We start from the raw sequence: 23899 nt of genomic DNA on the forward strand, positions 1-23899 counted from the left end.
ACGACTCATCCAAATCAGAAAATAGACGCTCAGAATTAAATGGATTCTCTTTAAAACAATCCAAACATAGTTGAAACATACGGTTTTGTATTAGATTTCGCTCAGCATTCAACAAATCTGACTCCAATCTTGTATAAAGTTTCCTCTCAGTTAATTGCTCATATAGAATGTTTAATTGTCAGTCGTCTAATAACACCCTCTAGATTTCGCATGTGGCCAGGAAGTGCTAATGCAGCAATAGAGCGACACTCCGGGAGGTTGTGTCGATAGGGTTGCCTGTTCTACTGGAATGTAGTCACGGGTGATTGCGTGTTTCTTTGCAGGTACATTTTAAAGGGTTCAACAAAGGTGCGGGCGTGGTACAGAGGGTGCTGCCGGGCTGGAGGATCTTAGAGGAACCCCTTCTGTTTTATTCACGCTCTTATCAGTGCCGTGAGATCATGTCACAGGAGGACTAAAAAGCATAAATACCTTTTGCTGCTTCGGATTGCGTTCAGATTTCTTTGAGTGATTTTGAACGGTCCCTAGTGTCTCCACTCCGTATACAAGAACAGAAATCACCATCGAAATACACACCCAAGGCGCCCGATCACATTTAATTAGGATCCTGCTCCACTATGGCGATACAGATGGCTTGAATCATCCGGGAGGTGTCAGCGGTGTCCAGGGTTTGCCAAGAACATGATTATGGTGCACATCACACGCAAACTGGCGTTTACGACGACAGAGAAATGTGTGTAAATGGGCCCCACAAGGGAAGCCGTGGTTTCGCTGATGTCGTTTATGCCACTTTCCGAGGCTGAGAGGCAGCACGTCTGAAATGTTTTCTTCGGCCACTCACAAGAGAAACGCGTGATTTCAATGCTGGTCGTCGCGGTTCTGACCTCCTTTCCAAAAGTGGCAAGAGGGGTGGGGTGCGATAAGAGGGAGTGTGACAATCTACCCATCGTGCCAATGTTCACGATGGCGTTTGGCAGAATTGTGGTGAAATATGATGGCGATGTGACATCATTAACCCGCCTTACACCTCACTTAAACTTCTCATTTCTGGCCTCTTTTCCGCTTGTGTTGACAGGTTTCCGTTTGAAGCGTCGCAAAGCCACAAGGAGACGTCACAGGGCGCCACGCTTTTGTACCATTATAGATGAAGTTGTAGGCACCTCTGAGCCAAATTTCAAACTTTTGCGGCACTATGGGAGACAGTTACGGTGTTTCGAAAAAGCGACCCCTTCATTGTGTTGCGCAGTGTAGTGTTGCACTTACTCGATGTTTCTATCTGAGGGGACAATCTTCGTGTGAATCACCTCCAGGAGAAGTGATTCACTCGCCATCAATATAAATACTGAATTTAAAGAGCTCACTGAAGAATGTAAGATAATGATAAACAGAAAAAAAATTGTTTTCATAGACTTGCTTCCACCGCTGCAACAAATTGTTTAAATGACTTCAATCCATCTCAAACTCTGAATTTTACTTTACCTGTTGTACTAATATACTATTTAGGCTATGGCTACTTTCAACTATTTGGACAACTGCAGGCAACACAAGTTTGAAAGCTCAACGATGGAAGATTATACCATACTAATCGCTAGGACATGACGTATCTGGTAACTGTCCACACCCATTGTACTAGTGAGTGCAAATGTCATATATATAGGAAAAACATTAGAACCATTAATGTCATAAATAGAAAAAAATGGTTCAACTGGCTCTGAGCACTATAGGACTTAACTGCTGTGGTCATCAGTCTCCTAGAACTTAGAACTACTTAAACCTAACTAACCTAAGGACATCACACACATCCATGCCCGAGGCAGGATTCGAGCCTGCAACTGTAGCGGTCGCGCGGTTCCAGACTGTACCGCCTAGAACCGCTCGGCCACACTGGCCGACCCAAAAATAGAAAATTATATATGTTACCGAAAAGCTCTGCAGGTTGCTTGTACGTTATGACGGAACAGAATGATTTATACCAAAATTCTAATTGGTGTAATGAGTCGTCGCTAGTTCTAAATATCTGGGCGAAACGTTGCAAAGCGATACGAAACACAATGAGCACTTGAGGACTGTGGTAAGGAAGGGGGACGGTTGACTTCGTTTTATTGGGAGAATATGGAATGTGTGCTTCATTTGTAAAGGAGATCGTATATAGGACATAGTGCGACCTGTTTCTGAGTACTGCTCGAGTGTTTGGGATCTGTAAGAGGTCAAGTTAAAGAAATATTTCGAAGCATTTCAAAGGTGGGTTGCTAGATTTGTTATCGGTAGGTTTGAACAACACGCAAGTATTACGGAGATGCTTCGAGAACTGAAATGGGAATTACTACAGGGAAGGCAACGTTCTCTTCGAGGAACGCTATTGAAAAAAGCTAGAAGACCGACATGTGAAGTTGACTGCAGGACGATTCTACTGCCACCAACATACCTTTCGCGCGCCTGAGGATCACGAAGATAAGATAATAGAAAGTAGGGTACATGTGGTGGCATACAGACAGTCGTTTCCCTTTCATTCTGTTTGCGAGTGATACAGGGAAACAAATGACTAGCAGTTGTACAGCGTACGCTCCGCCACGCATCGTACGGTGGCTTGTGGATTACACATGTAGATATAGAAGTAGAACATTTGTTAATGCATACGTAAGTCGAGTGGGGAATAAATGACAATAAATGTAATTTTAATGACTTGCGAATGTATCACCAGCACCTTTACTGTAGATACCCGCCTCAGATTTGAAATTTTGTTACCAAACATCACCCTCTCGGCGTGCACGCTATGTGTGGACGTTGGTTATGAGAATTAAGTGAAAGCAAGGACATCGGGCGCATTTAGGTTCCGTAATAAATCCCAAGACGACAGGTGAAAACTTGTGTCGGACTGGAACTCGATTCAGGAATTTCCGCTGAATGCGAGCGGTCGCCTTCGCCGCCTCGACTACCTTGGGACATTTCCCATTTGACCCAAATCCCCAATCTGCCCTACGTAAGTAGCGTCCGTATCAATTCTCCTCCTGCCTGGCTGTCAACCAGACGATTTCCCTCTTTGCACCTCATTCGTCTCTACTACGCCGCCACGCCATCAGTGGGCAGTCAGTCGAGCGGTGGGCAGTGGTAGCGATGTTTCGATCAATCACTCGATATCAGCTGTGTGCACATTATGTGACACACGCTGAAACGACGACTACCTGTGTCGGCACAGTATCTCATTGTAAAAGAAAGGCGGATAACATTGTAGCTTGCAGTTCCTTGTGCGTACTGTGGGCTCACAGTGATTCAGGGATTCTGTAAGCCCCACAAGATTTTAATCGTTATTTTCCCGAAGGAAGTAGGTGTGCGGCAATCTTGGGTATTCAAAGAAATGAATTTTTCATGCCCAGGTTGGTCCTTTGGTTGGTGAAGAAAGCGGTTATGTATTACGCATCACTGTTGCAGTAAACCTCAACAAATCATCTTGAGTCTCGTAAAGTTTCAACAGATTTGTACATATATCGCTAAAGGATCAGGGGTCATTCGTACTCGTATTGGAGCAGTGGGACCTGTGGAAGTAGTAGAACGCAGCATGTGAGCTCTGAACTACGTTAACATTGTAGTGGAAGCCTTGGATCCCTTGGTTCAAGTGGTTAAAATGGCTCTGAGCACTATGGGACTTAACATCTGAGATTATCAGTCCCATAGAAGTTAGCACTACTTAAACCTAACTAACCTAATGACATCACACACACCCATGCCCCAGGCAGGATTCGAGCCTGCGACCGAAGCGGCCGCGCGGTTCCAGACTGTAGCGCCTAGAACCGCTCGGCCACTGCGGCCGGCCCTGCAACCCTTGCGTACACTCTTCCCCGAATGCGATGACAACGTTTCGAAGGATAACAGCCAGTGTCACATGTCCAGAACCGTGCTACAGTGGCGTAAAGGTTATCTTATTGAACTCATGTTGATGTTCATTTTCTACAGGGCATGCAGCGTTGTTTAAGTTAGCTAGTGAGCAAGAGTGCGTTATTAATTTAGTTTCTTCCCTTTCAGTACATATCTTTGGCAACTGTATTTTAACTGCAGTTTTCTATTTGCTAAATTAGTTAATTTGTTATGACAGTAATTGCACATTTATGTAGCTATGATGTCATATTACTGTCACAACAAATTAATCACGACGTTAACCCAGCAAATATAGTACGACAGATAAAATACAGTTCCCAACGATGTTACATGTATGTCAGACCATCTAGACAATATATGCGTCACTCGGTAGCGACAGTTTAGCCGAAACCGATACGCAGTGTAAGGGAAAAAATTAAAAATTAATATCACACAGCAGCGAGTCCTTACAAATACGTCATCATGTTACTGTCTTTGCCATCAAGTACTACTAATATAAACCCGATAGAACACATCTGGAACGCTATTGGCCTACAGCTATGAGCCTACAAAGCACTTGCCCATTTCTTATGACAATTACCTTATCTGTGCTGGCACGTCTGGTGTCATTTTTATTTTATTTTATTTACACGTCAAGTTCCGTAGGACCAAATTGAGGAGCAAATCTCCAAGGTCATGGAACGTATCAGTATTGAAATTACAATATAACAGTAATAACAGATAGAAAGTGTTTATGAGCACTAAAAATCAAACCATATGTATTTGTAAACGCACTCAACAATGTAGCATAAGAATCAGCTTAATTTTTCAAGGAACTCCACAAGAGAATAGAAGGAGTGACACATGAGGAAACTCTTCAGTTTCGATTTGAAAGCGCGTGGATTACTGCTAAGATTTTTCAATTCTTGTGGTAGCTTATGTGATCAAAATGCAGAATGGATTTCTGCCGAGTATTAGCAGAGTGAAAGCTGCTAATTCTTGGCAATAGGCTGATTTTGTTAACAAGAAACGATTTGAAGAATACGTATATTGAGAGGCCAATGCAAGACACCCAGACTAGTGAACAGGGTAGGCAAGAGGTTCGTGAACTTACACCACTTATTGCCCGAACTGCCTGTTTCTGAGACAAAAATACCCTTTTAGAATTGGAAGAATTACCCCAAAATACACTCCTGGAAATGGAAAAAAGAACACATTGACACCGGTGTGTCAGACCCACCATACTTGCTCCGGACACTGCGAGAGGGCTGTACAAGCAATGATCACACGCACGGCACAGCGGACACACCAGCAACCGCGGTGTTGGCCGTCGAATGGCGCTAGCTGCGCAGCATTTGTGCACCGCCGCCGTCAGTGTCAGCCAGTTTGCCGTGGCATACGGAGCTCCATCGCAAACACTGGTAGCATGCCGCGACAGCGTGGACGTGAACCGTATGTGCAGTTGACGGACTTTGAGCGAGGGCGTATAGTGGGTATGCGGGAGGCCAGGTGGACGTACCGCCGAATTGCTCAACACGTGGGGCGGGAGGTCTCCACAGTACATCGATGTTGTCGCCAGTGGTCGGCGGAAGGTGCACGTGCCCGTCGACCTGGGACCGGACCGCAGCGACGCACGGATGCACGCCAAGACCGTAGGATCCTACGCAGTGCCGTAGGGGACCGCACCGCCACTTCCCAGCAAATTAGGGACACTGTTGCTCCTGGGGTATCGGCGAGGACCATTCGCAACCGTCTCCATGAAGCTGGGCTACGGTCCCGCACACCGTTAGGCCGTCTTCCGCTCACGCCCCAACATCGTGCAGCCCGCCTCCAGTGGTGTCGCGACAGGCGTGAATGGAGGGACGAATGGAGACGTGTCGTCTTCAGCGATGAGAGTCGCTTCTGCCTTGGTGCCAATGATGGTCGTATGCGTGTTTGGCGCCGTGCAGGTGAGCGCCACAATCAGGACTGCATACGACCGAGGCACACAGGGCCAACACCCGGCATCATGGTGTGGGGAGCGATCTCCTACACTGGCCGTACACCACTGGTGATCGTCGAGGGGACACTGAATAGTGCACGGTACATCCAAACCGTCATCGAACCCATCGTTCTACCATTCCTAGGCCGGCAAGGGAACTTGCTGTTCCAACAGGACAATGCACGTCCGCATGTATCCCGTGCCACCCAACGTGCTCTAGATGGTGTAAGTCAACTACCCTGGCCAGCAAGATCTCCGGATCTGTCCCCCATTGAGCATGTTTGGGACTGGATGAAGCGTCGTCTCACGCGGTCTGCACGTCCAGCACGAATGCTGGTCCAACTGAGGCGTCAGGTGGAAATAGCATGACAAGCCGTTCCACAGGACTACATCCAGCATCTCTACGGTCGTCTCCATGGGAAAATAGCAGCCTGGATTGCTGCGAAAGGTGGATATACACTGTACTAGTGTCGACATTGTGCATGCTCTGTTGCCTGTGTCTATGTGCCTGTGGTTCTGTCAGTGTGATCATGTGATGTATCTGACCCCAGGAATGTGTCAATAAAGTTTCCCCTTCCTGGGACAATGAATTCACGGTGTTCTTATTTCAATTTCCAGGAGTGTATAATACCATATGACATAAGCGAATGAAAAAAAGCAAAGTAGACTAATTTTCGTGTAGAACGATCACTGACTTCAGATACCGTTTATTTTCTACAAATAAAATGGTTCAAATGGCTCTGAGCACTATGGGACTTAACATCTATGGTTATCAGTCCCCTAGAACTTAGAACTACTTAAACCTAACTAACCGAAGGACATCACACACATCCATGACCGAGGCAGGATTCGAACCTGCGACCGTAGCAGTCGCGCGGCTCCGGACTGAGCGCCTAGAACCGCGAGACCACCGCGGCCGGCTATTTTCTACAAGCCATGAACTTATGTGATGAACTTCACTATTTCAAACCGAGAAAATGTTGCTCACAACATCCTTTACTACCAAGCTAGTGTCATCAGCAAACAGTTACCCTAATACTAGAGGGAATATCATTTATATAAATAAGGAACAGTAGTGACCCAACACTGTTCCCGGGACAGCCCCCATTTAACCGTACCCCTCTCAGACTTCACGTCACAGCCATTCAAAGCACTGTGAATAATGACTTTTGATTATTCTTGTTAAAGTAAGAGGTGAACCAGTTGTAAGCTACTCCTCGTATTCAGTAATAGTCCAACTTCTGGAGCAATATTTTGTGATCAACGCAATCAAACGTGTTAGTTAAATCGAAAAATTGCCTAGCGTCGAAACCTTTTGTTTCATCTATTCAGCACCTCACAGAGAAATGAGAAAATAGCATTTTCAGTTGTTAAACGACTTCTTAAGCCGAACTGTGCATTTGATTGCAAATTATGTGATATAAAATGATCAGTTATCCTTACATACACAGCCCTTTGAATAACTTTAGCAAACACTGATGACATAGCAATAGGTCTAAATTTGTCTACTTTATCCCTTTCTCCCTTTTTATAAAGCGGGTTTACTGCTGAGTACTTTAATCGTGCAGGAAACTGACTATTCTTAAAGAAAAAATTATAAATATGGTTAATTATAGGGCTAACATGTTCAGTATAATCCTTTAATATTCTGCTAGGCTCTCCATCATATCCATGAGAGTCCTTAGTGTTCAGTCATTTAATTATTGACTCACGTGTCACAGGGGAGTATTTCAAGCGTCAGTCTCGGAAAGGTATTTTCCAGCAGAGTGACATGGTTCCCAGTACGAACTAAGCTTTTATTTAATTCACCAGCAATGCTCAGAAAATGATTGTTAAATACTGTACATATATCTGACTTATCAGTAACAGAAATATTTTTACTACGAACAGACTTTATATCGTCGAACTTGTGCTGCTGACCAGACACTTCTTTCAGAACTGATTATACGATTTTAATTTTATCTCGTGAATTAACTATTCTGTTTACGTCCCACACTCTCTTTGACTTCCTAATAACATTCTAAGCACCTTACAATACTGTTTTTAATGGGTCAGTGTAGCTTGATTGTGACTACTTCTAACATTTTGATATAATTCCCGCTTTGTTATACATGAGATTCTTATCCACTAGTCAACCACCCAGGCTGTCTTTTGCTGTTAGTACCGCGTTTAGAACGTTCTAATGGCAAGCAACTCTCAACGAGCATGAGAGATGCGTTAAGGAAAGAAATATATTTGCCATCTATGTTATCGGCACTATAAACGTCCTACCACTCTTGTTCTTTAACGAGGTTTAAAAAGCTCTCTATTGCCGCTGGATTAGCTTTCCTACGTAGTTTATGATTATATATGACAACGGTTTGAGTACAGAAGCCTTTTAGTGTTAAAATTTGTGCACCATGTTCTGAAAGGCCAGTCACCATTTTACTAACAGAACGCCCATCTAGTAATGAGGAATGAATAAAAATATTGTCTATGGCTAGGCTACTGTTCCCCTGCGCCCTAGTTGGAGTAAATACAGTCTGCATCAGATCATATGAGTTTAGGAGGTCTACCAACATCCTTTTTGTTGCACAGTGATAAAAAAAATTAATATTGAAGTCACCACATATAACTAATTTTTGCTACTTCCTATAAAGTGAACCAAGAACCCTTTCTAGCTTGAGCAGAAATGCTCTGAAGCCAGAGCTAGAGGACCTATAAACAACAACAACAACTGGAAGTTTAGCTTTACTAAATTCAACCAACTCTGCTCAAATTTCATATATTTGTTCAGTGGAGTGCCGTGAGACGTCTGTGGAACTCCCTGAAACACAGCCAGCTAATTTGTATCCACGTAACGGAAGCCTCTGAATTATAAAATTATTTAAGGTGTGTTCTGATATACCAATAATGTCAGAATCAACATCTATAAGCAGTTCACTAACATTATCTCTAATATTTGTTATATTTTGATAGAATATCCTAATTCCTTCTTTGTATTGATACCTGACCTCTTCAGAAGGTGATTCCTTAGTTAGAGGGACTTCCTTCCTTTAAGCAGGTATATCTATCAGCTGACTTCAGTCTAAAAAAGGTGAAACTTTAACAACAATTACTACAGTGATCCCACCACCACCACCCACTACACTTTTACCTATAAGCTTTGCAGGCCTCCTCTTCCCATACTTATTGAGGTGCAGGCCATGCCTAGTGAAACCCGACATCTGATGGGCCCAACTGGCACCACTGAAATGTGACCCATTCACTCTGCCATCAGTGCCTTCTCCAGCCCCATGTTAGCATGCCTAACAGCCACATTAAGATAAAGCCGATCATAAAGCTGAAACAGTTGCACGAACTGCACATTAGCGCCACAAGTTTGAGTAGCTATCCCTACCAGGTCACCACCTACATTGTATTCCCCGTCCCTAGCAAGACTATTTCCTGCTCCACCCACAATCACTACCTGATCCTCTATTCTAAAATTCCTATATAACTCCCCTATGCTGTCAGTCACCTGAGCCAACCCTACACTAGGTTTCACAATGCTGGTGACCAGCTACTCACTCCCCGACACTTCCTGCAATTGCTAGCCCACACCTCTACCGTGCGAACTACCTAGCAGCAGAACCTCCTTCTTTCTGTTAGACTTTGCAACTGACTTAGGCCTTCCAACTCCTGAGGACTGTTGCATGTTTCCTACACCTATAGCTACAAGAGGCTTCCCTTCATTCAACTCAGACAGTTGGTCAAATCAATTGCATATACGCAAAGTACAATTGTCTGAATACCTTTTCTTCCTAGGTGTCTTCTTGCCGACTGCCAGTTCCAACACCGTTCACCCTCCTCAACCTATCTGGTTCCTCCAACATATGTCCACAGCGGACTTGTCGAATCTATGCCACACTTCATCGCTACTGTATTGCGTACGAAGGTTAACCAATACGTTATTAAGCACGTAATCGTATTGTTTGGACTCATAAAAAAAGCAGGGCGTTAGAGAGGGAGCGCAAAATACAGTTAGTCAGTTATAAGCAAGGTAATCAGTCATGTCCTTCTCAAAGAGGCCATCCGGAAATTTGCCTTAAGCGATGTAGGGAAACCACGGGAAGGGTAAATACGGAGGCTGCAAAGGGAATTTGTCCGTTGTCCCTATAGATTCAAATCCACAGTGTTATTAACTGGGCCACGTCACCCGGTAATGTAAGAAATCATTTTCCTCAGTCTTTCGTGAAAAGATGTAACAATTCTTTCACTGACTTACACTGAGGTGACAAAAATCACGGAATGCATCTCAGTAACGTGTCGGACCTCCTTTTGCAGCAGCTCGACGTGGTATGGACTCAACAAGTCGTGGGTAGTCCTCTGCAGAGATAATAATCCATGCTGCCTCTACAGCCATCCATTATCGCAAAAATGCTGCCGGTGCAGGATTTTGTGCACGAACTGATCTCTCGATTATTTACCATAAATGTCCGATGGGATTCATGTCGGGTTATCTGGCTGGCCAAACCATTCGCTCCAATAGTCCAGAATTTTCATCGAACCAATCGCGAACAGCTGTAGCCCGGTGATAAGAAGCATTGTCATCCATAAAAGTTCCGTCGTTCTTTGGGGACGTGAAGATCATGAATGGCTGCAGATGGTCTCCAAGTATCCAAACATAACCATTTCCAGTCAATGATTTGTTCAGCTGGACCAGACGACCTTGCCCATTGCACATAAGCTCAGCCCGCCCCATTTTGGAGCCACACCCAGCTTGCACAGTGCCTTGTTGAAAACTTGGGTCCATGGCTTCGTGCGGTCAGCGCCATATTCGAACACCATCACCAGCTCTTATCAACTGAAACCGGCTTCATCTTACCAGGCCACGGTTTTCTAGTCGTCTAAGGTCCAACAGATATGGTCCTGAGCTCAGGAGAGGCGCTGCAGCCGGTTTCGTGCTAATAGCAAAGGCATTCACGACGATCGTCTGCTCCATAGACCATTAACGACAAATTTCACAACACTGTCCTAACGGATACGTTCGTCGTATGTTCCACATTAATTTCTGCGATTACTTCACTCAGTTTTGCTTGACTCTTAGCACAGATAACTCTACGCAGACGCCACTGCTCTCTCTCGTCAAGTGAAGGCCCTCGGCTACTACTTTGTCCTTGGTGAGAGGTTATGCCTGAAATTAGGTGTTCTTGGGAACACTTTTGACACTATGGGTTGCGGAATATTAAATTACCTAACGAATTCAGGAATGGAATGTGCCATGTGTCTGGCTCCACTACCATTACGCGTTCAAAGTCTATTCCCGTCGTGCGGCTACAATCACCTCGGAAATACTTTCATGTGAATAATATGAGTACAAATCGCAGCTCCGCACATGCACCACCTTTTATACACTGTATGCACAATAATACCGTCATCAATCACTTCAGTTTACTAGCAATCGTCTTGTCCTACCACTATGTCAGCTCGGTCGGTGTTCGAAAAGAAGACGACTTTTTATAGTTTGTGAAACATAGAAAAGAGTTCAGAAAAAAGATTATTTCTGACTCCTCCATTTACTTTGTAAATGTGTTTAGACATTATTTATTCTGTTCTGTTTTAATGCTCATGTGTGAAGTTGATGTTTCAAAAATTATTCTGATCTTTTATGTATTTACTTATGTCATAATTCCTGTAACACTGATGTATATGTTTATTTCTATTCTTTTGTAAAGCCCTTAGTTTAGCATCTGAGCTCAGTAGATTTAAGTTAGCTTAAGATGGGGTAGGCCATAGAAGAGAACAAGCTGTGATGAATTGGAAGAAATGCATTGAGAAGCTATAAGAAAATGGTTTGGCCAAAAAAGTATTTTGAAAGAGGACATGAACAAAAAAAGTAGTGTTTAGGGACAGCAGGTATAGATAGGACTTTTTGGGAATAATGATGAACGAAAGGAGATCTCCAAGAAAAAAAAGGTTTTGTTTGCAAAATACTGCAGTACCAAATGTCACACTTAAAACAAACCCTGTCCTTTCCTCCTGTGTTATCCCACTGTGCGTTTGTGTACGCTTGTGTATTTGTTTTCTTCCTGACTGTGTGCATTTTCATAGAAATTTTTTTTTCTCTTCTAATACTAAGCTACATTCACTATGATGAGGAATACTGTTATCCTCAAATATAATTTGCATTAATAATATGTTATTTACTTTGTAAATATGTTTAGACATTATTTATTCTGTTCTGTTTTAATGCTCATGTGTGAAGTTGATGTTTCAAAAATTATTCTGATCTTTTATGTATTTACTTATGTCATAATTCCTGTAACACTGATGTAAATGTTTATTTCTATTCTTTTGTAAAGCCCCTATTACTACAATTGTTATCTGTATTATTATGTTTTAATGATGTATTTTGTACCTTTGTTATTCTATTCTTATGTTATAAAATTGTAATTGATACCAGTTCATCAAATTAAGTAACTTGTAAGTTACATTTCACTGCACACGTTTCTGTTGGTCATAGTATATGGACAATATGTGAGAAGTAGGGACTCATAGTGTTTGCACATGTGTTAATAATTTTGCAAGGGACTGGATAACAGCATTGCTGGTTCTAAGGACATTTCAAAAAAATTTTTTTGTGAGTGGACAAGTGGTGGTTTATGGACTTGCTATATTGTCCGCAAGACTCTTCGGTGAAGTTTGTGCACCTGCACAGTCGCAACACATGGTTGCTGGCTGTCTCTACAAGGACTACTGTGAGTCTGCATCTTTGATGATCCACCAATACCATTATTTCTACAAGGACTGCAGTGGGTCTGCACCTCTGGTAGCTCACCAATACCATAATATCTACCAGGACTACAGTGGGTCTGCTCTGTGATAACCTACCTACCAATACTCTTCAAAATTTCTACTGAGTCTGCTGTGGGTTTGCTCTGTTGTGGACCAACACCTGTCTGCATGTCAAGAGTCAGCACTGTCTTTCCGTTGGAAGGACAACGCTACTTCTTCAAGATTGCATAGAAATCCACTACTTCCATGTGCATTTTCTTTTACTGCTCAGACTTTGAGAAAAAAAAAACACTGCAAATTTACTGCGATGGATGATCAGGACTGTCTTTATCGACTGTGAGAAAATTTTAGCTTTTGACCAACATTGTATCAATAAGTGTGTGCGTTTGATTTATTTGTTACTGTAATTGTGAAAAAAATTTTAACAAATATGTATTGGCCAGTGCCCAAAAAAATTTGTAAATTTTTTTGTGGGGAGCATGGGGGCTATGTAAGTAGGCTGTTTAGGTTTTCTTATTGGTAACGCCACGTAGCGCTCTGTATGAAAATCACTGGCTGTGCTGTGTGCAGTCTGTGGCTAGTTTGCATTGTTGTCTGCCATTGTAGTGTTGGGCAGCTGGATGTGAACAGCGCGTAGCGCTGAGCAGTTGGAGGTGAGCCGCCAGCAGTGGTGGATGTGGGGAGAGAGATGGCGGAGTTTTGAAATTTGTAAGACTGGATGTCATGAACTGCTATATATATTATGACTTTTGATGACTATTAAGGTAAATACATTGTTTGTTCTCTATAAAAATCTTTCATTTGCTAACTATGCCAATCAGTAGTTAGTAATTTGAATCTTTTATTTAGCTGGCAGTAGTGGCGCTTGCTGTATTGCAGTAGTTCGAGTAACCAAGATTTTTCTGAGGTAAGTGATTTGTGAAACGTATAGGTTAATGTTAGCCAGGGCCATTCTTTTGTAGGGATTTTTGAAAGTCAGATTGCGTTGCGCTAAAAGTATTGTGTGTCACTTTAATGAATGTTTGAGTACGTTCAGTTTTGCTAAGCTGTTTGAAAAGCAAATAATGTAAGAGGTTTATCAGCACAGTAATTCAGAAATTTTTCTAAGGGAACGTTTCACAGGTAATGTTCAAAGTGAGCTATCCAAGCTCTCGTCAATTGCTATCATACAAGCTCCATCTTCCCGTATTTCACGCACTACACAGATACACTGCAACATGATTTGCAGGTTATCCACCTCTGTAATGTGAAGGAGAGAGGAATTTTTAGACCATTTTAAATTAGTTATAATCATACACTTAAAGTGCTGTCACTTATCTCTCCTTTCATTTGTCGAAAAATAAATAATTGGAAAACGTCAACAATCTTAAGGGCCAAATAATCGAAGAAAGGCGCCACACATGTCGGTAGAGCCTGCTTAGAAAACTCTAGCATCTGTCCTTTAGAACTTAAAGATCGTGCAGACATAGCTGATAAATAACATCTCGCAGATAGGCGTTCAAGCAGTTATTGTTTTTATAGCCCATTCGTTAATGCAACTGGAACGAAATATGACACAGTAAAAACTATCATCTGCCGCACACTTTGATTCGCAGCGTACACGATTGGATACAGAAGTAGATAAGGAGAAATAACCTACGTGCAATACGTAATAGTTGAATACGCGCACCAGACCACCTCACTGAATATTTTCCTCGAGCATTATCAGCTAGCATGAGTAGCGTATCCTCGTTTCATTCACTTTTCGTTATTTTTCAAATCAATGTGTCATTCTTTGACTGACACTGTAAGAGTACATAGAAGGAGGACACAAAAATTTCCTTTAGAAAACAAGGCGACAAATTACACGCAAGCGGTAGGTTCACCGCTGTCCATGGTCTAGAGTGCATAAAAAGTGGTCTCTCAGGGCGACAGTTGAGTAATATGAGCGTTATGGTAGGACATATTTTGTTTTCACGATTTGTCAGAAAATGTGTCGAATGTAGTTGTAATGAAAAGTCAAAGAAGAAATATGTTCGGTAGGAAAGCAGACATAGAAATATTTCGGGCGCCACTAAATGATGATGCAGTTTAAGTTCCCTGTAGCGTAACAAATTAATCTTGTAGTAATACCTAAGAAATTGGCAGAAATACTTAAGTCAAGCAAAGTCAATATAATTTTTTTAAGGCGTGGTTTACAGTTAAAACTATAAGTTCCTAGAAGAGTCAGTCAAAATATTGCTTCTTCCGATTCAGATCTCGCGACAAGAGAGCTCTTTTGGAGTGTCACCTAGAGACGATCACGCAACGCACCCTTTGCTTCTCGCGCAGGACTGAGGAGGTCGGGAGAAATGTGACAAAGATACACGAAGCACTCGCCGCTACGCATCGTAACGTGCTTTGCGCAGTGCTGATGCGGACGGAGATATAGGTACGATTGCTGCGTTCTTAGATTTTCACGACATCAGTGGGACGGAACGTCAACATCAAATGAAGCGTGAAAATGGAGAACGCTGAGCCACCTTTCAAAAAATCCGTTTTGAGTGCTGTAGCGTATCTCTAGACTTGTTGCAATTGTCAAAAGAAGGAGAAAATTTGACGAACTTTTATTGCTAGAGGTGCAAGGTTTTTGTCCAAAGTTGAGGTCCCCTTTGGTGTTCTGTCTCCACCATTTAGCCTAGGATGGTTTGAATATATCAGACATAGGTTCTTCGATATTGGACACAATTCCTCGAATTGCGCCAGAGATTTTTCGGTTATAGAGAAACGAAAAAGGTAAGCAAGGCTGTTGTCCTGCAAGATTTACACAAGATTGTTGGGCGAGCTAAAGCTGCTAACCCCCCCCCCCCCCTCCCCACACGTACTTGCAGTGCATGACAGACTCCTGTGCATTTAAAGATTGTAAGATATACAAATGTAGTACGATTAAAGTGGCTCATCGTCATTAATTGCGAATAGCTATTACAAATTCGGACACAAAGAAGAAATAACAAAACTGTATGTTAGGAATTAACAATAACAGTGAAAAAAGTAACTCCGAAAATAATCATAAAATTAAAACGACTATTTATCTGTGTGTGCTAATACACAATTGAAGTGATGTAAGACCCAGAAATATTGCTGCTACCCCTGTAAAGAATTTACTTTCCATATATATCAGTAAAAATTAAACAAACGATTTACCTTTGTAATTGCATACTGATTAGCGCTTTTGACATTACGATTATGTACAATTGAACAAATGCTGTAATAGCTATTTCAGAAGTTTCCACAATCGTGTTAAATATTTTCTTTCAATACACACACCCGAAGCTCCACAGCGAAAAATACCAGATGACATTCATCAAATACCAACTTACATGAAACTAAATATTACTAACAATATTAGTACAGTTTGTCATTTTGAATGTACAGTCTAAATAATTACCAGAAGCGCCTACCATCGCACTGTTGTCGTAGCTAGGTGGGTATTTAATGAATCCTAGGAATTATAAAGAAACAATGAACGACTGTTTCCTTGTAAATACTCTAAATCTGTGTTCTTCTGAAACACTTTTGCGTCAGTTCAACATAATCAGTATGTTCAAAGTGTATCTGTCTCAAAACCTAAGCAATATTTAACAAATTTAGAGAATTTTCATGTAACAATGCATATCCCTTAATAATATTCTTCTCGGGTATGCAGCCGGACCATAACGTCTTCATGACACAATATTTCCGCGGTCCATCTGGCCACCATCTACAGGTGAGAGTGCTGGTGCACGAACTCGCCGGAACTGACTTCCTAGCGCAAGCTGGGGCCCCTATATAGGCCAGCAGAAGACCCACAACGCGTGCGCGAGAAGGTGCCGTAACTGCCCTCTAGCGCAGTAAACATACCGCGCCGCCAGTGGTGGAAATAGGCGAAATCGAGATATCGCTGTCAAAAATTAAAAAACTTTTTATTCCGACGATCGAAACACAGACCGTTGATTTTTAATGTCAGATAAACCTGAGAAGTCTGCAGTGGCGGAGCACTGTCTCACCGAAGGACACAGAATGCTCTATGACAAGACACAAATGGTTGCCCCTGCTTCTCGCTATTGGGACTGTGTTTTAAAAGAATCTATAGAGATTCGTTTATCTGACAATCTTCTTAATAGAGACAAGGGCTATCTTTTAAGTAAGACTTGGGACCCGGTGTTATCTGACATCAAAAAACAACGGTCTGTGTTTCGATCGTCGGAATAAAAAGTTTTTTAATTTTTGACAGCGATATCTCGATTTCGCCTATTTCCACCACTGGCGGCGCGGTATGTTTACTGCGCTAGAGGGCAGTTACGGCACCTTCTCGCGCACGCGTTGTGGGTCTTCTGCTGGCCTATATAGGGGCCGCAGTTTGCGATAGGAAGTCAGTTCGGGCGAGTTCGTGCACCAGCACTCTCACCTGAAGATGGCGGCCAGATGGACCGCGGAAATATTGTGTCATGAAGACGTTATGATCCGGCTGCATACCCGAAAAGAATATTATCAATTATTACGCCGGGAAAGCCTTCGTAGCCACATATCCCTTAATACTTCAGACCGGAAGTTTAAAGAACTGTTCAGTTGCTTACATGTAACTTTAATAAAAAATATCGACATATAACGTCTATTAGTTGCGATTGCCTAACAACATTAATGATGTAGTAACAAGTCTGATAAATATTTGGGCAGAGAAGACAACCGGGATGGCCGAGTGGTTCTAGGCGCTGCAGTCTGGAACCGCGCGACTGCTACGGTAGCATGTTCAATTCTTCCCTCGGGTATGGATGTGTGTGATGTACTTAGGTTAGTTGGGTTTAGGTAGTTCTATGTTCTAGGGGACTGATGACCTCAGAAGTTAAGTCCCATAGTGCTCAGAGCCATTTTTTGGGCTGAATGGATAAATGAATTGCTCCAGGTATCCTGAATTCTGCGATAACCTTCTGTCCCTCTTTATCAGATCAAGGACTTCCAGTGCTATAATGTCTGTGTCGACAACATGTTAGCTACTATGTACAGCTACATAGAGTGATTTTATAAGAATTATTTGGTGTTAAGTTTTACGTTTCTTATTTGGAGTACTTCGATTAAAATTTACCGACCGTGAGAAACAGGACATTTACCAAATTATATTTGAGGATAACAGTTTTCCTCATCATAGTGAATGTAGCTTAGTATTAGAAGAGAAAAAAATTCTATGAAAATGTACACAGAGACAGGAAGAAAACAAATACATAAGGGTACACAAACGCACATTGGGATAACACAGGAGGAAAGGACAGGGTTTGTTTTAAGTGTAACATTTGGTACTGCAGTATTTTGCAAACAAAACCTTTTTTTTCTTGGAGATCTCCTTTCGTTCATCATTATTCCCAAAAAGTCCTATCTATATCTGCTGTCCCTAAACACTACTTTTTTTGTTCATGTCCTCTTTCAAAATACTTTTTTGGCCAAACCATTTTCTTATAGCTTCTCAATGCATTTCTTCCAATTCATCACAGCTTGTTCTCTTATATGGCTTACCCCATCTTAAGCTAACGTAAATCTACTGAGCTCAGGTGCTAAACTAAGGGAGGAGGCAATGCAGCAGCACAAAACAATTAACACAAACAGCAATGATAAAAAATACAAATGGCAAAGCAAGCAGCATAAATTAGCAAAGCAAATGCAATATTACAACTGATATAAGGCAATGCGCAGCAAACAAGAAAAATAAATTCGTAGTCAAACTGATTTAACAGAGTAATGTAAAGTGATATTTAGTAGCACTATGCCTGGCAAACAGCAGCAGCAAATGCAATAACTTATATCTAAACATGACATAGCTCAAGCAGAAAAAATATTACACTAAAAATGGCCATGTCTAATACCTATGTCACACCTTAACACTAGAGTGATGCATCACAAAAACTTACTTTGCAAGAAAGTTACCAAGTCATTAAAAAAATTATTTACGCAATTCCTGTGAAGGGAAATGTCTATTTGTGCTCTCTTTTCTAAGAAAGTATATGAGAAACGTATTCTTTACTGGGCCTGTAGACAGAAAATAGTGATATTAGTGCATCCATTAAATTTTATAATAACCAATGCCGCAGTGCAGCTGGAAACTAGATATTAAACAAAATGAGTAAATAAATATATAAAGCAAGCCATATGGCATTTCTGTCAACTAGCAAGACAATAGCCGTGAAATGTTTCTCATTGTTTCATTAGGCATTTTAGTAAATATCATAAATTAAGAGCTCCACAGTATAATCATATGTTTTCAAGTTTGAGCGTGTCGTATTTGCGATGCTTTCTACAAAGGAATGTCAATAGCGAGGATAATGGCCTCCCTTTTTTTTTCTCCACCTCTGCCTCTGAAAGGCACACAAATGGCTATTTTCCAGGCATCTGTCGCGCAGCTGGGTGCCCACAACGCATTGCGTGAAGGTGGTCACTTAACTTTCTTACCGAAATATTTACGACAGCAGTTTCCACTACAATGACAGTCTCATATAAAAATATTTCACAGGTCGTGAATTTGCGTTTCAAATGTGTAGAAACAAAATCCTATGAATATAACAGTGTTCAAAAAATTTTCGACAGCATTGTAATAAATTCACGCATGTACACACATTTCATAATTCTTAAAGTACGATTCTCGGTTTCCAACATCCTTTTCCACAATTCAGAGTCCCTAACCACTACTCATTATTCCTTACCATGTTACACATATCAATATTCGTCGACACTTCTTCAATATTTCATCATAATAAATATGTAGCATAATCAAATTCCTCATATAGCATCAGCTTATTGATCATAAACATACCGCAACAGCGTAATACACATCGGCATCATAACATCATAAACTCTCAGCCAAATCTCAAAATCGTCGTAGCTTCCTCCAATAATTTCAAAACCTAAAAAAAATTTCTCTGCTCATTTAAATAGTGTCATCTACCTCAAACGTTCTTTAAAAATCATGATCCCATAGCAAATACATCATTCAAAGCTCTCATAGTATCACAATGGTTCCAAAAAAATATGAACAGTTCACAAAGTACAGACAAAATACAATTTCATAAGTGTGAAGTTATCCAACTGTGTATTTGCGTAAATATCTGTCACTGACATAGTAGAAAAAATATTTGTTTCTCTGATAAATAATCAGATAGCTATGTAATTCTGTGTTAGAGGAATATGGTACCGATGTGTAAAGTTGTATAAGCAAATACCATATTAGCTACAGCTTCTTGTGCTTGCCAAACACATGGTACACACAGTACGCGTGTAGCCCCCTGAGGATTAATGTAATTATACCCTCAGGTGTTACAGATTACAGCAATGGAATGAAATGTATCATGGAAAAGCTTCGTATCATTGTACTTCAAATATCTTTAAAAATAAATGTTTTAAGTACAAAATTAATCACTCAAATACGTGTTTTGTAGCGCTAAACTGTGCGTCTTGTTGTAAGATAATCTCTGTGGAAGTGTCGTAGTTATCGTCCTCCGAAAGCTAAGTTCTGCAGAAGTCAATGTACTTACCTCATGATACACAAAAGTGAAATGCTTTGCGTATAGATCTCTTAGTTATTACGCTTAATGCCGTGATTAAGAAAGTACTGTGCTGTAACGTATTGTTGTCCTACGGAAAAGGATGTCTCCTTGTAGCTATACCACAAAAGTTACTACTAAAACATGTTTTACTTTACAGAGGAATTCAGAAAAACTGTGCAGATATAAAACAGATACACCACAAAAGCAACATTGAAAATTGTCACTCATTAGTAGCATCGTGATAAAAATCGTGTAGCTGTCACATAAACTAACCACTGTATCATCTGGTATCTTACAGAAAGTACTTTAAATCCAGAACGTATTTTCAAGTAAACCAAATCATGCAACTAACAAGCACGAACGTACACACACAATAACACTATGCTGTCTGTTCACAATAACAATGTATTCGTAATTTCTGTTTAAATAAGTTCTCTTGGTTCTTGACTGGATATTTAACTTCAAACATTGTTGCATGTTAACAGATTCTAAGTCTGACAAAGGATACTAGTAACGTGAAGTGAAAAGTTAAAAAGCAGATTATCTTTCAATAAACGGTTTTACATGTGAAATGTGGTGTAAACCTTTACTCTTCCTAGTACGCAGAGTTTCAACTTCAACGGAATTATCATGTGGTATATAGTACATCGGTAAAGAATGCTCAAATTTTTCTTAAGATTAGCGTCTATGTGATTTTTCTCTGAGCCAGCCGGCGCACGTGGTAGACTGCGGTGCGAGTCATTGTCTGCTATCTCTTTGTTGGCGTGCGTCGTTATTGGGATTAGGAGACCTAACTTTTACAAATTCACCCTGCCGAGAGTGCCCTGCTCTGTTTGAATCCCGCCAGTTCTGATGGAATTCAGGTCTGTCGTTTTGTCGGTAGTTTACATAGTTTCTTGTTTGTCTGTCACGTGGTGGAGAATTTCTCCCGGAATCGTAACTGCGCGTTGAACTGTCACGTCTGGAGTTATTCTGTCTCCCTTGATAATAATCGTTTATGTTCCCATATTGTCTGTTTCTATGGTAATCTCTGTCATACTCATTACTACGGAAATGCGATCTTTCTCTGTAACTGTTATTACTCTGCCAGTGGTTGTCATATGGGTGGTGTCTGTTTTGGCCACGATTTGCGTTGTAAGAATAGACTTGTCGTGTCCAGTTATTGTTTCTGTTGTCACGGAATCGTGACGGATGTGACCTGTAGCGATTGTTTTCCTGTTTTCGCATCCCGCGACTGTCTGTGTCAATTTCTAATTCTTGTAAGAGTCTCTGATAAGCTTCAATGTCGTCTTTGCAACGCCTTGTCAAAATAATATTTCTTAAATGTACAGGCAATTTCATTAAGCAAATGCGGATGAGTTCTGAACGGCTGTATGGGTTTGAAAGATATTGATTCTTATGCAACATGTCTTCAAAATATTTGACAAGACTGGAAAATTCAGATTGTTCAAAGTGTTTCATCATCATGATGCTATGTTCTACTCGGTCTTGTGTAGCTTGAGACCAATATGCTAAGAGGAAGGCATGGTAAAATTCTCCTTCACTGTGACAGTCGTGAATGACCGATCGCATTCTTTCAGCTGGTTTATTCTCTAAATAGTCACACATAAATTCTAATCTGTGCTCTAATGACCAGTTGGGAGGAAAACAATGATAGAATTGATGAAGCCACGCTTGTGGATGAATGTCGTTGTCGGAATTCTTAAATGTTTTGAATTTACGTGTAGTAATAAACAGCTTATAGTCAAAGTCATCATGTCGGCGAGTCGCATATCGGTCATTGTTACGTCGTTTCGGCGGTTCCATTTCAAAATTCGGTGCACCTTGCCAATTTCTTTCATAATTTCCGAAATGCGCTGTGTTATTATTTTGTGGCTGTTCCGTATTTCTATGTCCCTCTTCCCGTATCGGGGCGCGAGTGTCCTCTGAAATACGTAATTCTTGTATTACCTGTGTCAGATGATCTTGTACTTCCCGGATTTCTCTTTGGTGTTGCGTATTAATTTGATTCAGATTTTGGTTGAATTTCCTAATTTGTTCGCACTCTTCTGTGTCATTAAAGACTACCGGTTTTGTGTCATTCAGATTATCATCTACCTTCGTAGATAAATTATTTAGCTGATCCGAAAGTTCAACTACTTTCTCTGATAATGAACTAATTTCCTCCATGTGTCTTTCTGAACCAATTCTCAGAGTATCTACTGTGTCCTTTAAGTTTCCTGAGTTTTTGCAAGTTGCGTAACCGAATCGGTAGATGCAACTGAGTCAATTTTAGCTTGCAAGGTCTCATGATTTTCATGAACAATAGTTTGCAGTTCTTTTATGGCTGCTTCGTGATTCTGTAATGCATTTTCATGCCGCGAAAAAATAGGTTGAAAATGCTCACAAATTTGTGTTTTTACGTCATTACAGACTTTTTGACATTTCGATTCAATGTTATGTAACTCAGCAGTTAAATCTTCACGTGTTTGTTCAAGTGTTGTGTCTAACTTCCGAAGATTTTGTTCCATTGCGTCTAACTTTTGAAGCTTTTGCTGTGTTTGTGTCTGATTTTGTTTCATTGTGTATAATTTTTGAAGATTTTGTTCCATTTGTTTCTAATTTTGACAAGCGTTGTGTCTAACTTTTTGTAGCCTTTGTCCCATTTATTGCATTAACTGTAATAACAGTGCACTGGTGTCTGAAACATGTTCCTCAGTGCTATTCGGCAGTGCATGTGAACCGGCAATATTCGCATTTTGAAAAGCAGAAAATGTGTCTTAATTTATTTGAGAAAACGGTGAGGACGCAAAACCTGAATCTACAGTATTTGCAAGATTGTGTCCTGTCATTTCGGAATCCTGAGGCGAGCTGTTGCCGACCATTCGATTGATAATGCTTCCCTGTTCACTAATTGTTTCACTGTCTACGCCATTGTTTGCCGCCCGCTCCATTTCCCTATGCACAATTACCAAATTACTATGTTGAACATTAGTTAATTCATTACACGGTGGCGCTAGCACACTGCTTTCGTCTTCACTGTCATTTCTCAGTTTACTTTGGAGCCTAGTATTGCGTTTTTCACACGCCATAATTGTCACAATATTTCACACGATAACACAGAAAATCACAATTTGAAGAGCAAAAATAAGAAAACGCATTAACATAACACTGAAAATAATATCTAGTTAATCGCAAGCGCAGCTGCGAAATACTTGCTGCAAATCTACATGCATGCCACAACTATTTTACTGTACAACAATGAAAAACTACAACTACAAAGGAAATTCTCTATATAATTACGCGCTAGCAATAAACAAAAGCTACACTAATCACACAAACTACAAGAAAAAAATCAGAAGATTCCAGTGAGGTATCCTCGGCTAAGGGTCGACATATGAAACGTCCCCTTAGAAAAATTTCTGAATTACTGTGCTGATAAACCTCTTACATTATTTGCTTTTCAAACAGCTGAGCAAAACTGAACGTACTCATACATTCACTAAAGTGACACACAATACTTTTAGCGCAACGCAATCTGACTTTCAAAAATCCCTACAATAGAATGGCCCTGACTAACATTAACCTATACGTTTCACAAATCACTTACCTCAGAAAAATCTTGGTTACTCGAACTACTGCAATACAGCAAGCGCCACTACTGCCAGCTAAATAAAAGATTCAAACTACTAACTACTGATCGGCATAGTTAGCAAATTAAAGATTTTTATAGAGAACAAACAATGTATTTACCTTAATAGTCATCAAAAGTCATAATATATATAGCAGTTCATGACATCCAGTC

The 23899-nt window shown here is 40.9% G+C and overlaps 1 protein-coding gene across 1 annotated transcript in view; it reads left to right on the forward strand.

The window, feature by feature from the left end:
* The window catches only part of LOC124712308, a 257556-nt gene that overhangs the window by 81845 nt on the left and 151812 nt on the right, over window positions 1-23899 (forward strand). The window lies entirely within an intron of this gene.

This window comes from Schistocerca piceifrons, chromosome 8 (genome assembly GCF_021461385.2).
Source record: "Schistocerca piceifrons isolate TAMUIC-IGC-003096 chromosome 8, iqSchPice1.1, whole genome shotgun sequence".
Taxonomy (NCBI): Eukaryota; Metazoa; Arthropoda; class Insecta; order Orthoptera; family Acrididae; genus Schistocerca; species Schistocerca piceifrons.